Source organism: Lepidochelys kempii, chromosome 1, assembly GCF_965140265.1.
Source record: "Lepidochelys kempii isolate rLepKem1 chromosome 1, rLepKem1.hap2, whole genome shotgun sequence".
Classification (NCBI taxonomy): Eukaryota; Metazoa; Chordata; order Testudines; family Cheloniidae; genus Lepidochelys; species Lepidochelys kempii.
In genome coordinates this window covers 25,082,596-25,098,689 of record NC_133256.1, presented here as the reverse complement: position 1 = coordinate 25,098,689, position 16,094 = coordinate 25,082,596, and the positions used below count along the sequence as shown (strand labels likewise).

The 16,094-nt window shown below is 41.7% G+C and overlaps 1 protein-coding gene across 8 annotated transcripts in view; it reads right to left on the bottom strand.

Annotated features, from left to right (window-relative positions):
* Positions 1-16,094, bottom strand: part of FAT3 (FAT atypical cadherin 3) — a 559,292-nt gene that overhangs the window by 439,322 nt on the left and 103,876 nt on the right. The window contains exon 1 of one of the 8 annotated variants that reach the window (XM_073336906.1): positions 9,088-9,117. The exons of the other annotated variants lie outside the window; for them this stretch is intronic. The gene's annotated coding sequence lies outside the window, so the exon portion shown is untranslated. Of the gene's footprint in view, positions 1-9,087; positions 9,118-16,094 lie in introns of those variants that run through there. 8 annotated transcript variants of the gene reach the window in all.

Below are 16,094 nucleotides of genomic sequence, written 5' to 3'. Positions count from 1 at the left end.
TTTTTCCACATCCTCGGTCACTAGGTTGCCTCCCTCATTCAGTAAGGGGCCCACACTTTCCTTGACTTTCTTCTTGTTGCTAACATACCTGAAGAAACCCTTCTTGTTACTCTTAACATCTCTTGCTAGCTGCAACTCCAAGTGTGATTTGGCCTTCCTGATTTCACTCCTGCATGCCTGAGCAATATTTTTATACTCTTCCCCGGTCATTTGTCCAATCTTCCACTTCTTGTAAGCTTCTTTTTTGTGTTTAAGATCAGCAAGGATTTCACTGTTAAGCCAAGCTGGTCGCCTGCTATATTTACTATTCTTTCTACACATTGGGATGGTTTGTTCCTGTAACCTCAATAAGGATTCTTTAAAATACAGCCAGCTCTCCTGGACTCCTTTCCCCCTCATGTTATTCCCCCAGGGGATCCTACCCATCAGTTCCCGGAGGGAGTCAAAGTCTGCTTTTCTGAAGTCCAGGGTCCATATTCTGCTGCTCTCCTTTCTTCCTTGTGTTAGGATCCTGAACTCATGGTCACTGCCTCCCAGGTTCCCATCCACTTTTGCTTCCCCAACTAATTCTTCCCGATTTGTGAGCAGCAGGTCAAGAAGAGCTTTGCCCCTAGTTGGTTCCTCCAGCACTTGCACCAGGAAATTATTCCCTACACTTTCCAAAAAACTTCCTGGATTGTCTGTGCACCACTGTATTGCTCTCCCAGCAGATAACAGGGTGATTGAAGTCTCCCATCAGTTGTGAGGAATAATTTAATCAGAAAAATATGAATGATAATTGGGAATTGTTTAAGAACCCTTAACTAGATGCCCAACAAGCTGCAATTGAGGAGAAAGACGGTATTGGTTAAAGAAATTACCTGGTTTAGAGCGGAGGCGAAGGCAATTATAAAAAATTAAATATATTTAAACGTAACAAATGAAAGAAAATTTAAGTTGATAGTAATGAATATAAATCAAAAAGCTAAGAACTGTAGAAAATTGATCAGGAAAGCAAAAGGGACACAAGGAGAAATTTATAGCCAGCAGAGTTAAGGACAAAACCGCCTTCTTATTAACCATATTAGGAACAAAAGAGAGTCTTAATTGTGGTATTGGTCCACTACTAGGTCGAAATGCTATAATTATCAATGAAAATGCAGAACAGGGTAGAAATATTCAATAAATATCCCTGTTCCGTATTGTTGTGGGGAGGGCAGGGGAAAACACATGGGGGAAACAGATGATATAGTCATATAATATGATAATGCGTTTTCCATTATACTGGTATCTCAGGAGGGTGGTAAACAGCAGCTGCTAAAGTTAAAGTTCGACATTTTTAATTCAGCAGGTCCAAGTAACATAGAGCACTGGAGAAATTCCAGAAGATTGGAATAAAGCTAATATTATGCCAATATTTTAAAAGGGTAAATGGGATGATCTGGGTAATTATATGCCTGTCCGTCTGACACTGATCCCCAGCCAGACACTGGAAAGGCTGATACAGAACTCAATTAATAAAGAATTAAAGGATGGTAATATAACCAGTGCCAATCAATGTGGGTTTTATGAAAAATTTATCCTGTCAGAATAACTTGATATCTTTTTGTGATGAGATTAAAGTTTGGCTGATAAGAGGTAATAGTCATGATGTAACTGACAATTTGATTAAAAACTAGAATGATATAAATTGACATGGCACACATTAAGTGGATTAAAAGATGGCTAACTGATAGATCTCAAAATGTTGCTGTAAACAGGGAATCATCACTGAGCAGGTGGCTTTCTAGTGGGGTCCCACAGGGATCATTTCTTGGCCATACACTATTTAACATTTTTATCAATGACTTGGAAGAAAACAAAATCATCACTACAAAAATTAGGGGAGAGGTAAGTACTGAAGAGGACAGGTCACTGATACAGAGAGATCTGGATCACATGGTAAGCTGAGCACAAGCAAACAATATGTGTTTTAACATAGCTAAATGTTAATATAAGCATTTAGGAAAAAAGAATATGTAAGCCTCGCCTACAAGATGGGGAACTGTCCTGGGAAGCCATGACTCTGAAAAAGATTTGGGGGTCACAGTGGATAACAAGAGTGTCCAGTGGAATGCTGTGGGCAACCGGGCAACAGGAGACTCTCAAATAGGAGCACAGAGGTTACTGTACCTCTGTATTTGGCACTGTTACAACTGCTGCTGGAACACTGTGTCCAGTTCTGATGTCCACACTTCAAGAAGGATGTTGAAAAATTGGAGAAGTTTCAGAGAAAAGCCACGAGAATGATTAAAGGATTAGAAAACCTGCCTTATAGTGATAGACTCAAGGAGGTCAATCTATTTAGCTTAACAAAGAGAAGCTTAAGGGGGGGACTTAATTAGTCTATAAGTACTTACGCTGGGAGGAAATATTTAATAATGGGCTCTTTAATCTAGCAGAGAAAAGTATAATATGATCCATTGGCTGGATACTGAAGCTAGACAAATTCAAACTGGAAATAAGGTATACATTTTTAACAGTGTGGGTTATTAACTCCTGGAACAATTTACCAAGGGTTGTGGTGGATTCAACATTGCTGACAACCTGTAAAATCAAGATTGGATGTTTTTCTAGATCTGCTCTAGGAACTATTCTGCGGGAGTTCTTTGGCCTTCTAGCTTTGGAATCTATGAATGAGGCAGGGGTCTTCAAGACCTCTGCCCTAGGTTTGAACATCCTGTCCACCAACAGCTTGAATGCATTCTCATTCACTACATAGACCAACTAACACAAACTTTCTTAGATACACCTACTAGGGAATTACAAGACTGTGTGTGTACTGCAGTTGGTTTCCTTCTTGATTTGTCTTGTTTTCTCAAAAAACAAGCACAGGTGTTGGAACTTGGGGCGCTCTCACACCCCCTGGCTTGAAGTGGTTTCCATCATGTACAGTGTTTACAGGTTGGTTCAATGCCTCTCAGTAGCTCCACTATATAAATTGTTCCAGCACCCCTGAAAACAAGCAGCAGATTTCTTTTACAAATCTGTTTTTAAACTTTATCCCAAGCTGAATACCAAGATATTTCAAGTATATTCACTTATTTACTACCATTACACTCCATATTATGAATTTCTACAAGAAGTTTATAAAACATAAAAACAGAATAATATATATTGCTGAAACATACTGAGAGTTACTGTTCAATGACATTTTCAATATTGTTTCCACTTGATACTTTCTTCTTTTAAAAAAGATTTAGCTAATTCATTAGTAAATTTACAAAAAAGAATGACGACTCCCTGTATATAGAGCCTGACCCAAAAGCTATTTAAATCGATGGAAATCTTTCTACTGACTTCAAATGGCTTGGAGTGTGCCCATAATGAACACAAAATGGAAAGTTAACATTAAAAAACGGATTGTTTTTCAGGCATCCTAAGAGTGTTTGTTGCTAATTACTTTCATAGCTAGGAGTGAAAATCCTAAAAGCCCCTTTTAAAAGACAATTACTATAAGCCCCACATTGCTCTTATTTTAATAGAAAAGGAAAGAGTTCAAAGCTGCTTGAAACTGTAATAAAGGAAATGTCAGAACATAGGGCAGAAAGGGGCAGGAAGAGTTGTTGGTAATGATAATCCAAACGCTATGCAGCCTTCCTAGATTGCTGGAGCCCTTCATAGGAATACAATAGTGCAAGCTCAGAGTGAAGTTTCCTTTTTTCCTCTTGGTTCCAACAATCCGGGCTGCAACTAGCACTAGTCTAGACCAGATTGGGCGGGGTGGGAGTGTGGGGGGGAGAGAGACTTGGCTAGTGTAACCATGCACCTGAATGAACCTCTAACGCAGCACCATCATCCACACAGTTATTGCAATGGGGAGGTATGAACGGAGTGCTCAGCAACCTCCGGGCTGATTTTGTCTACTGTGGCAGACACTTTTGACCCAGAAGATCACCCTACCACTAAAGAGTGAATTTTACTATTTGAAGGAAGTGATATACATGCTTCTTGGATCAATTCTGACTATCCTTAACAAGTGCCAGTCAAGGGGCAGTCCGTTCTTTGAGACCCTTTAAGCAAAATAAAAAGTGCCTCCATCAGATTAGCTTCTTTATCAGACAGCTGTAGTAGGCTCATATATTCTTTGGCAGACCAGCTACTAGAGGGAGACAAAGACCACATTGTCATGGGCTGAGATGGCCTTTCTACCAGCCAGCTGGCTGGGTAAGGTCATTTATGGAATTTGTCAGATTGGAGGACAGCTGCCACCACAGTTGAGAATTCCCTCAGAACTGCCATGAGACCGAAGGACAAAGCAGCATGTTGAAAGGAAAGAGAAATGATCTGTACCTCAAATTCCACATACACCTCAAGGATAGGACAAACCCCACCCACCACTCATCCTCAGAATGAGCTCCCACTACTGAGAGAAGAAGCTTGACCCCGTTCCTAGAGGACACAGGTACAATTCTGGGATAAAAATAAACAGTTTTTGTCCAGCTTTACCAACACCAAGTTTGTTCCTTTTCCTCAGAGCCCTGGACTCTGAAGAACTAGGACTTGAACAGTGATCTGCTGAGAGAGTGGCCTATAACACTAGACAGCTGTAAAGTTTTTCTTCCCAGCATGTGCGTTTAAGCTTCACATTAGCATTCTAATGGTGCCGTTTTATATTCTGAAACCATGCTCTCTAAATCAATAATTTAACAACTGATGAGTGCACGTGGGAATTGGGCTTTACTGCCCTACAGAGTCTAATGACAGCATGTTGGAGGCAGTAGAATTCTCATTCCTGATCCATGCTGAAGTCTAAAGAACTCGTAGCCACGTAACATACCTGAAGTATGAGCAGCAACGCAAGATTTTGTTAGACAGAAGCACCCTCAATCTTACTGATAACTCATTCCTGTCACTTAAACTACTCAGGATGATGAGGTTAGATAACTGTTTGAACAATGTCACCAAGGCCCCAATCCCGCGGTTTCACTCAGGCAGATCCCTGCACTCACAGGGAGCCCTTCTGATTTCAGTGGGGCTCCACATTGGTACAGGGAGGACATCTTGCTTCTGGCAAAACTGGGAACCACATATGTGCATTTCACCAAAATAAAGGGCATAACAGGCAATAACGAAAGATTTCTGTCATGATCTGTTGTCTATATTGTAATGAACTCACTAGTGTGTATTTATACCACTGCCCTTAACTGGAAGGAAACTGCTTAACCGTATGTCTAGGCTCAAAGCTCATTTTTAGCACCAACAGGAGTAGAGTGATTTGGGAGCAGAAGGTCCAGAATTGTATTCCTGCCACCAAACCACCACAGTAAACGATTGTGAAAGTCAAGCTGTAGGTTGCCACAGATTCTTTACAGCATTTACCTACTTACACAAGCCTGATAATCTGCATTTTGTCAAATGCAATACGATGCAATGTGAAAAATCAGAACATTAAAGGTGTCTGGCAATGGGAAGTAACATACGTGTTCCTTTCATGACCCCCCAACAATAGCTCAAAACAGATTAGCAGGAAGCAATGGTGATACTGGCTAGGAAAAGAAATAAACATTGAAAACTGGAATTCACGTTGCACTACAAGGCATTAGAAAACTAATGTTTGACCCCAAAACACAGCAGAGAGAGAAAGAGACTGATAGTAGATATGCTACTGACAAGAAAATGACTTTTCCCAGAGAGTAATCCCTTTGCAACAGTAAATTCTAACCTCCGTCATAGCAGCAAATCTTTCAGCCGCCTGACTGTAACCTTGCAGGAGAAAAGCCCACTCAGCATGAAAGAAGTGTAATTCAAGACAGCCCCAAAGAAGTGAAGATTCAACCACCCAGGAATGTGTTATGAATAGCTTGCTTTATTTTATACCAGGTGCAGGTGGGGATATTTCCATATACCAGTTAATGTCAAGTATCAGTTCGTCATCAAATACTTCAAACTTGTGAACGTGATTTCAGTCATTCTTTGTCATCTTAAGATGCTGGTGCGGTGGTAGGGCCTTTCAAATCCCTTTCACACACACACACACACACACACACGGCTTGGGGAAAGGAGAAAAAAGAAAAAGGAATAATTTGCTGCCATGTGAGCTGTGTCAGAAAGAGAATTCCAGAGAGCGATCTTACAAAGGGATTTTAGCTTGTTCCTTGGTGGTCCATTTGGCTAGAAACAAAGAATGATCAACAGTTTTCGTGCCTTGTAGGTACCCAATTCCCCCGCCCCAACCCTGGCACCTACTTTTTAATCCCTGTCAACTATTTTGAAACGGGGAAGCTACTGAGCAGTTTCAATTCATCAAGTTATTTCATAGTGCTACCAGTCAGAGGCCAGTATTTTAATTATTTGTTTTTAAAAAGCTTTAACCAGTATATCTATTTTGATTATGATACTTTTGAGTTTTGTATTGAAACTTCATCCTATACAAGGTATGGCTATAGGAAATTTTGAAAGAATGCATCTCTTTTAGTATTTCCACAATTAGCCCATTATTATTAAATTAACTGTACAATCCACAACAAACTAGGTGCTTTACAGATACATAGAACAGGGGTGGGCAAACTACAACCCAGGGGCGGCCCTCCAGATCTTTCAATTCAGCCCTTGACATCCCACTGGGGAGCAGGATCCGGGGCTTGCCCCGCTCTGCACAGCTCCCAGAAGCAGCAGCATGTCCCCGCTCCTGCTCCTATTAATGGGGCAGGCAGGAGTCTCCACATGCTGCCCCTGCCTCAAGTGCCACCCCGGCAGCTCCCACTGGCTGGAAACCACGGCCAATGGGAGCTGCAGGGGTGGCACCTGCGGACAGGGCAGCACGCAGAGCCACCTGGCTGTGCCTCCAAGAAGGAGGTGGAGCAGGGACATGCCGCTGCTTCTGGGAGCTGCTTGAGGTAAGCAACCCCCAAAGCCTGCACCCCTGACCCCCTCCTGTGCCCCAGCCCCCTGCACCACCCCAATCCCCCTCCTATCCTCCAAATCCCTTGGTCCCAGCCAAGAGCACCCTCCTGCACCCCCCCAACCCCTCATCCTCAGCCCCACCCCAGAGCCCGTAGCCCCAGCCTGAGCCCTCACCCCCTCCCAAACCCCAACTCCCAATTTTGTGAGCATTCACGGCCCACCATACAAATTTCCATACCCAGATGTGGCCCTCAGGTCAAAAAGTTTGCCCACCCCTGATATAGAAGGTAGTCTCCTATTATTATCATTTTAATTGTGGTAGCACCCATGATCCCCCAGTCATGGACCAGGACCCCATTGTGCTAGGAGCTGTACAAACACAAAAGTAAAAGAAAAGTTTACGATCTAAGTTTCAAACAAGGAATAACAGGTGAATACAGAGAGACAGGCAGTGGAGCACAAGGAAACAAGGTCTTATTCTACGGCAGTTCTGCAAAGTTCTGTTATGCTCATGCTTAACTTTACCCCTCTCAGCATTCATGGGATTTCAACTGGATTACTCTCGTACATAAATCGAAATGCAAGCCTGCAGGACTGGGTTGTAGGTAAGCCAATATAAAAAGCTAGGAAAGGGGTGGGAGTCAATATAATGCAGTGTGAATGAGAAGCATCTTGTAGTTCCACCATGTTTAATAATGATTTACACTAACCCAGATGGTGGGGTACTGGAATAACCGTTACTGTTAGAGAAACGGAGGACAGGCTGGAGGCACAGTTGATACGGTCAGGGAGGCTGTACTCCAGGAGTAAGGAGTCAGGAAGAAGACCCAAAGGCAGAAGAACAAAAAGACACAGGAAAGGGAGTCCAGAGTCATGTGGCTTCGGTGAAGTGAAGTGGGTGCGAGGGGGTGCAGGTGGGGTTGAGACAAGAACAGAAAAGTACTGGACATTTTACTGGAGAACTACACATGAGGTAAAAGGATGGTCTTGTGGTTCAAGCACTGAGACACAAGAGATCAGGAGTCAGTCCCTGACTGCCACAGACTTTTCGTCAGAGCTTGGACAAATCTCAATCTCTATCTCTTACTTTCCCCTCTGTAAAATAAATGGGGAAACTAATATTTATTTTATCTATAACTTATGTTTTAGTGCTTTCCAGAATAGGGATGGACTTAAGCATGCACTTAAAGCTAACTGCATGCTTAAGTGCTTCCCCAAAACTGATTTTAAGTCCTTTGGAGCAGAGATTGTTTGTACAGAGCCTAGTACACTTGGGGCCCATCTTATTTGGGGCCTTCAAACGCTTTGGGTGAAATTTCAAAAACACCTAACTGGTTTGGAAGCCTGAGGCCAATTTTCAAAAGTGACCAGGCACTTCGTACCCTAAATCTTACTGACTTTCAATGAGATTATAGGCTCCCAAATGCCTAAACCACTTTTGAAAATGAGATGTAGGCTCCTAAATCAATTAGGCACATGGGACACGAATATCTGAAAGGAGGCACAGCAAAAAAAAGTTTGAGAACCTTTGTCTTAAGCCACCTAAGGTGAGCAAATCCAGTCACCGTGAATGGAATATTTTAACATACTATTTTTGATATACAATGGAATCTTGATTGATCTTTGTCCGTCCTACCCTCACTGAGCTAACCAAGCCACAATTCACTGTTTCCACACTTCATCAGTAGTCTGACACCCAGCAACAAAGGCAAGTGCTCGATTCTGCAGCTCTTCTGAGTGCAGGAACTTCCATGCCATCCACACTAAAAGGGTATGTCTCTTTGCCCCCCCTCTGTGCCAAGACTATGTATGCATGTTTATTAATCTGCTATTGCCTTCAAGCTAATGGAGAAGGTTCCTTTCACTCAAGCTGTGGAGGCCCTTGGTTTTAGTACCCGGCATGTTTTCACAAATACACACACACCCTGCATGCCCACTGCAAGTTCATCTCCTGAGTAAAAATTCAAAGGAGTGGTGCTTTGTATTTTAAAATGGGTTTATTGTTTGGTTGGGGTTTTTTTAAGCAAACAGGCATTTATTAGTTTGTTTGAAAAAAAAAACAAACCAATACTTCCAATATAAATCCTATGTTAATTAACGTTTCCAGGATAAAGAGTGAGATCAGGAACAAAACTTAAAAGCATAAAATTAGTAACAAAGACATCATGATTTCAACTGGAGGTACAGACATTCTCTTTCCAGGAAAAATGGTAAAGGGGTTACCGTTTAGGAGTCAACGAACCAGTGTTACTGAGATCCTGCAGTTATTTCTCTCATGAAAGTATGCCGGACACTACAATGTAGTATCTGCTGAAAACTGCTCAGTACTTCATGATGACCATTTTCTGTGATATAAAATAAGATACCTCTTAATATATACCTTAGATAACTACCTTGGAAAAACTAAATTACTTGACATGAAAGAAAATCCCCTAAAATAGTATAAATTTCGTTTATGGGCCAGTTTCATATGTTAAAAAAGTACCATTTTTCTTTTATCCCTCGTTAACACAGCCATATCCTCCCTTCGGTTGAGGCTTCTAATTTCCTCAGCTATCAACAGGAGCTATGTTCCCTTTAACGTGTGCGCCTGCATAGGGGCCACTAAGGACCACGTATTTAATTAGCAGAGCCACTAAGGCATGCACACTGCACTCAGGGGTGTAGCCACAGGTGGGCCCGGAAGATGGCAGTGGGGAAGGTGGGGGGTGGTGATGGGGGAGCTTGGGGCATGCGGGGCTGCGGCCACTCCCCCAACCCCAGGGCTGCAGCGTGGTAAGGAGAGACGCCTCTCCCCCCATCTCCAGCCCCACCCCAGAGCCTGCACCCCCAGCCAGAGCCCTCAACCTCCTCATCCCAACCCTCTGCCCCAGCCACACTCCAAATCCCTCAGCCCCACCCAGTCCATACATCACCTCCATATTGGTGCACATAACAAAATTCATTCTGCACATGGATGGGAAAAATTAAAGAAACATCAAACAGGAGCACTGCATGAAGAACAAGCAGAGAACAGCATGACTGAGTTGCACTGGCTGCAGAAATTTCGCAACACACATCCTTTCTCCTTGCAAGGAGCTTTGTGTTCTAGTTAAATAGGCTAAACATTAGAGCAGGTATGGAAAGCTTCAAATTTAACTCTGCTGGAACACCAGGACTATTCAAAAACATCCTGTTATCTACTTCCTGAAAGTATTACAAACACTGGGCAAAGTTCTCAGAAGCACCTACATCCCATTAACTTTCTGAAACCCAGAGCCAGTGACAATTTTGAAAGTGGGATTTAGGTGCTTTTGAAGAAGTTGTCCATTAATTCACTAATCCTCAGACACCTCTGCAGGAAAGGAAAATATTGGTTTTCCCATTGTACAGATTAGGAAACCAAGACAATTGGCTTTGCCCAAGGGCACACAACAAATCAGTGGCTGAGACAAGATTAGGAATCAAGATATCCAGATGTCCCAGCAACATGCTCAATCTGCCAGGTCACCCTGCCTCTCTACAACACATTATAATGTCAGCAAAGTTCAGTTCAGAAATGTTTCACAATACAATAGTGCTAAAGCATACTACAGGTGTCACAATTTCAAAAGAAAGGGTCACGCCATTATTCTGCCCCCTCCCTCCCGTTTTTTACAGTGGCTGCTATTTGACACAACATTTATCCACAGCATGGTATCTGAGAAACTGCATTATTAGTTCCCTGTACTCAGAGTAGAAGAAAGCTACAGCAGTATCTCAGACTCTGCTCCATGGGAACTGTTGCCCATATAATGACAAACAATGTAAAAAGAAAAAAGTCTGACCCCATTATACCTGTGAAAAACTAGCGGCAAATTCCAATACCTCTTCTCCATTGTAAATGGGCTTATCACCTCAATACCCTATCACTTTCCAATGGCTTTCCTAGAGTCAGTGATTATCTGTGACCAAAAGCCAAACTGGGGAGGGGGAGGGAAGGGGGGAAAGGAGGTAGTACTCTGCAAAGCTCCGCCCACAAAGGAAGCCCCACCCACACAAGACGCTACTCTCAGTAGATTTTGCAGACGTGTACACATCGTCTCTGGGATCAGCTCCTCCTTAATGCAGTCCAAATACACTCATGATCTCTGCTGCCCTTGGACTTCCTGCAGTGAGGCCGACGTGACCCCGCTAGGCTTCTTGAATTCCGAGAGGCTCCTTGTTGACTGAGGGATGGGAGATGCGACAGTATTCTTGGAAGCCCACCCCCCCATGGTGCCAAAATCATCTGTCACGCACAGTACAGTATGAAGATCTTTCATAATAGGATCCCCCTTCTTTTTTTACATGGTTTGACAAGCAGTGAACGTATTATCGTTGCTCAGTACAGTACACTGGACTTCTGAGTTAGAACCCACACAACCAAATGGGACAATTTACACCTCTCCGAGCTGTTGTCCCAGGTACTGTAAATGCAGGCAGCGGATACTGCACTGACTTTATGCTTTTGAGGCTCTCTCAGTAGCGATAAGGGCAAGAGACTTACTATTTTTTTTTATTATTAAATGAAAGCTTAGATTCTGGAGAACATGATGGGTAGAGTAAGAGGTGCTGATACACTATACTGCCATATACCGGTGGTGTTACAGCCCTGTCTCAGACTCTGACCAGGAGCTCTCTTCAGCAGGCTATGTATATTGAGCCAGATCCTCTAGTGCACCTGCTTGGTTTCATAGGCTGCATCATCCCAGTTCAAGAGGGATTCTCCAGTGATGTGGAAACTCCTATACCAATCCTTTCCAGCTGCTAACATTGGGGACATAGCCAGAGAAAGGAAGCCCCTATGTGGTTCCTTTTCTGGCGCCACTAGCAGCTGCTGGAAGACAGAGCAGCCCTTCATCTGCTCTGCTCTACAACAAGGGGATCGTACTAGTGCACAGGGGCCCAAGACAAAGGCAAATTGCTACTTTTACACAACCTCTGTGGCAAGCCCGGGCCACATGCTCCTCAGCCACAGCCAAGGGTTTGTCCGCCAGTTTCCTTGATAAAAGATGGGGAAAAAACTACTAACCTGTTTTCTAGTACTCAGATACCCCAGTGTAGAGAACAGTGTTTTGTTCCTCCTGTCTATACTCGTAGCAGAAAACCCAGCTGAAAGTGATGTTTCACATGTTAAAACACAGTACACCTTTATAGACAAACTGCTGCACAATGGTTGTCACTTGTACTATTTCTCCACCCAGACCTGATCCTGCAGTCCTTCCTCAGGCAAAGTGCTCCATAAAGTTAACAGGTACTTAGCCTGAGTTAAGGGTGCAATATCAGCCTCCTTGGTTCTTTTAAGGCACTAGCAAAGAACAAAGGGTAGGGTTACGAAAGTAGCAACGTTAAGCAGAGTAACACAAATTTTGCAATATTATAAATCCAAACTGAAAAAAATCCTGGCTCAATTGTGATGCTAACGCTTATGGATTAAAAAAAAATGTTGTAAGCATAATATATTTCTATACATCCTTTATAAAGAAAGGTTCTGAACAGCTTTTGGCATTTGAAGAGAATGTCAATAAAGCAGAATGTACCACAAGAACACTGTCTTACACCTGTCCCAGGAATTTATGTCCAAATGCTATTGTATTATCCTCTGTATTTTGTGTGTCTCTGGGGCGATGACTATATTTTATTAAATGAACTGTGATTTATTGCTTTTAAAGAAAAAAGTATTTATAGGGAACGAAAGGAGCCTTTTTAATGCTAAGAGGAGCTGGCTCCCACTTAATTAACCCCTTTAGGTAAATGGCCACCTTAAAATATATATTTATATGTACAGTGCATTTCATCTGAGTCCATCTGCAGTAATACTTCAGAACTATACAGTATTTGTCACCTTAAGTAATTTAAGTAGAGCCCTGCACAGATACAAAATTTGTATCCACATCCAATCTACAATCCGCAAAAATGATCCGCAGATATCCATAGATTTCCAGGGCTCTAAATACAAAATGTATATCTGCATCTGAGCCGCGAACCGCAAAAATGGTCAACGGATATCCGCATCCATATCCGCAAATGCACATATCTGTGGATACAAAATCTGTGGATTTGTAGGGCTCTATATTTAAATGTCTAAATCCTTGTTGCTCTAGGATATTCATAAGGCCCTAGCGGTCTCAAAAGAACAGTTAAACATTGATTTTGTTTGACATGTAAAAATATTTCCGCCCCCGCCCTCCCAAATGAGTTCTCAATATTTATCAAGTATCGTTTCTAGTAAACATAACTGATGTGTGTAATATGTACTGCAAAGCTATAGTGCTATCAAAAATCCAGATACGCATACAGACATACGGCGGATACTACACTTTCTGGCCACAATGAAACAACAGTAATCATAGCATACTACAGAACTGTTAGTGCATAGTAGCAGGGTCCACTGGGCTGATGTGTGTGCAGCAGGCTAGACTGTTATTAATTTACAACCCAGCTTGCCACACACTCACTCTCAGTATAGATACATCCTTGGGATGACTACAGATTTCATCACCTTAGCTTAGGCACCCAAGTTGGAAAATGCTGACTTACAGTGATACTCACACGGTATAGACTGAGGGAGAAAGGCTTCTCTATTACAAAAAACAGTAGTTACAAGAAACTTAACCAAAACTACCAAGGTACCATAAAATATATGTAATACTATTTAAAAAGACACATTAAGTATAAAACTACAGTTCGCATCAGTCATTTTAAAAACATGGCAGATTTTACTTGTAACCCAGGATTTAAACAGCTTCTCTTCACTGCTGTTAGAGTCTTTGCAAACAAAAAAGCATGAATTTGAAGCTGAAATGAATAGCGGCACTTCAATTCCTATTTAAACCGCATTCAACAATATAACTCCACTAACAACATGCAAGGTTTGCACATATTATGAAACATAACCTGCTCTTGGCTCAAAGTGAGCCGCACAAATTAGCTGACAAAATAATTTGCCTCTTGTTTTTCCTCTCTCGTAAGGAGAATAACCATCACTCATGAACTAAGGGAGAAACCTTTATTAAAGCCATTAGAATAACCAAGCATCTTTAATGTTTGTCTTGTAATGATATGCTAAATGCTCAGTATCCAAGGAAACAGTGTTGTAATGAACTTGGAGAGTACTGTATAAATGTACCTCTTAAATCACCACATAGAATGTAAATTCCAACACCACTGGACAGTTTATTAGTGTGAAAACTGTCAATGCCGCTGATGTACTGATAGCTTAGACATGCTACAGCTTGAAAAAAAGCTAACAAGCTACCTTTAAAGAAAGGACCATTTTATCTGCCATGTATGAACAGTCTCCTCTTAGCATCTTGCTACAGAGCCTCTGCATGTATCGTGTGATACTTCATGCATGTTAGCCACCTTTGTGAGTTGTTTGGGAGGGAAAAAAAACAACCTTTAATTCTGAGCATCAATTAAATCTCACAACCAGAAACAAACAATACAAAGACATTTTCATTTGCATACAACTTCCAAGTGGCACTGAAATGTGCATCAGTAGAAATTTTACAACCTTCCACCATAGTTCCAGGGAACTAGTTGTCTGAAATTTATTTCTTTAAGGCTGAGAAATCAGCCTATTCATGGGCTGAGTTACTGCTGCTTTACTGAAAGTAATTTAAAAACAAATACTTATTTCCCATCATTTTTATCCCACACATAGTGTTATTGTCTAGGACCATGGGCAATTTTAAGGGCAGGAAGCCAATCTGAAACTGATTTGCACTTTGGGGGGGGGAGGGGTGAGCACTTGTACCGTCACACAGTATTTCTGTTCTTGAAAAGTTTCTGAGGTTCTGTTTAGGAAAACGTTTAGCTGCTCTCATCACTGCCCGAGTAGCTTACTCCATATAACCACCTTAGTTTAAAGAAATTCCACTGTGTTCATTGACCCAGCCATTCTTTCACTGAGCTTTGGCATCCTCTACTTTTAGCAGCTGTTATTCTATCAGAGAACTGGCTTTTTGCTGCTATCATGTTAGAAGTCTTAGCCACCCTATCACCATATCTTTCCTCCTACTTTAGTGTGTTGTCACTTATGGCTCTTGGAGGTCATATCTCTTTCCCACAGGTAACGTCATGGACTCATTACCTGTACATTCAGTTCTGAAGGCAACTTATCTGCCGTGCTCTTTTGGCCTCTTGTATTGTTTAAGAATATCATTCTTTGAATTTTGCCGTCAGTAAGTTTTGTCTCCTTACTGAACACTTCTTCTTCCAGATCAGTGACATATACATGTGACAATCCAGCCCAAATGCTGATTCTTGCAGCAATCCACTAATCTCTTCCCTCCATCACAAACTGTTTTGTCTCACAAATACCCTACTTCTGAATTATCTGAAGTGGCTCTGAAACTCACCTTTTTGCCATACTAGTTGATTTTGTTAGATTAAGCTTTTTAGTAGGTTACTATACCAAAGAACTTTTGTTAAAGGTCCTAGAAATAATACCCATAGCTTCCTTGGCAACTCCTTTTTCCACTAACTTTCTCAAAATATCTTATTTGTTACACATGTGCTATTCGTTTTTCTTCTACTACATCTTAATTGCTGAAGTCATGCTCGTAGTCCCACAATTACCTGATTTTTCCCAAAATTGATTCTTAAAAACATAACTAATCCTAGCCTCATTTGCACTGTCCATCTAGCTCATCCATTTCTACAGCATTAATTTCTTAATTTGTCTACCTAACAGTAAGATTGGTCAATACAAGACAGAGTCCGAGACAATTCCACTCAAATTAACATCTTCCTTACTATTCAGAGCACTACAAGTCAAAAACAGCAATTGTCCATGACTTCCTATGCTCTGGATACAATGACCTAGTTCCAGTCTCACTGTAATTCAAGAAGATATATTGCAGGTATCTTATTGCCCTTAGCTGTATCTCCTCGATATAATCATAAGAAAAAGGGAGTTTCCAGTTTAAGAACCCACCCATAACTGATCAGAAAAGTAATCAATGAGGAGGTCTTACTTTCCAGTAATCTACACATGCCAATCTGTTGAGCCTATTTCAACATCCGTCATTAATGGACCATTTGGGACAACAGCTCAAACAGTCTCTTCTATATTGATGATCATAGGGGCTACCTTATTACAGAAAGAGAAGGCTGAGTCATACAGCCGTTAAGTCTTACACCTTTGTAAACCCTTATTTTCTTTTCTGTTACAAGTAATGATCAGATATCCATGGGGAACTCCAGCTTCTACTAGATCAAAGACA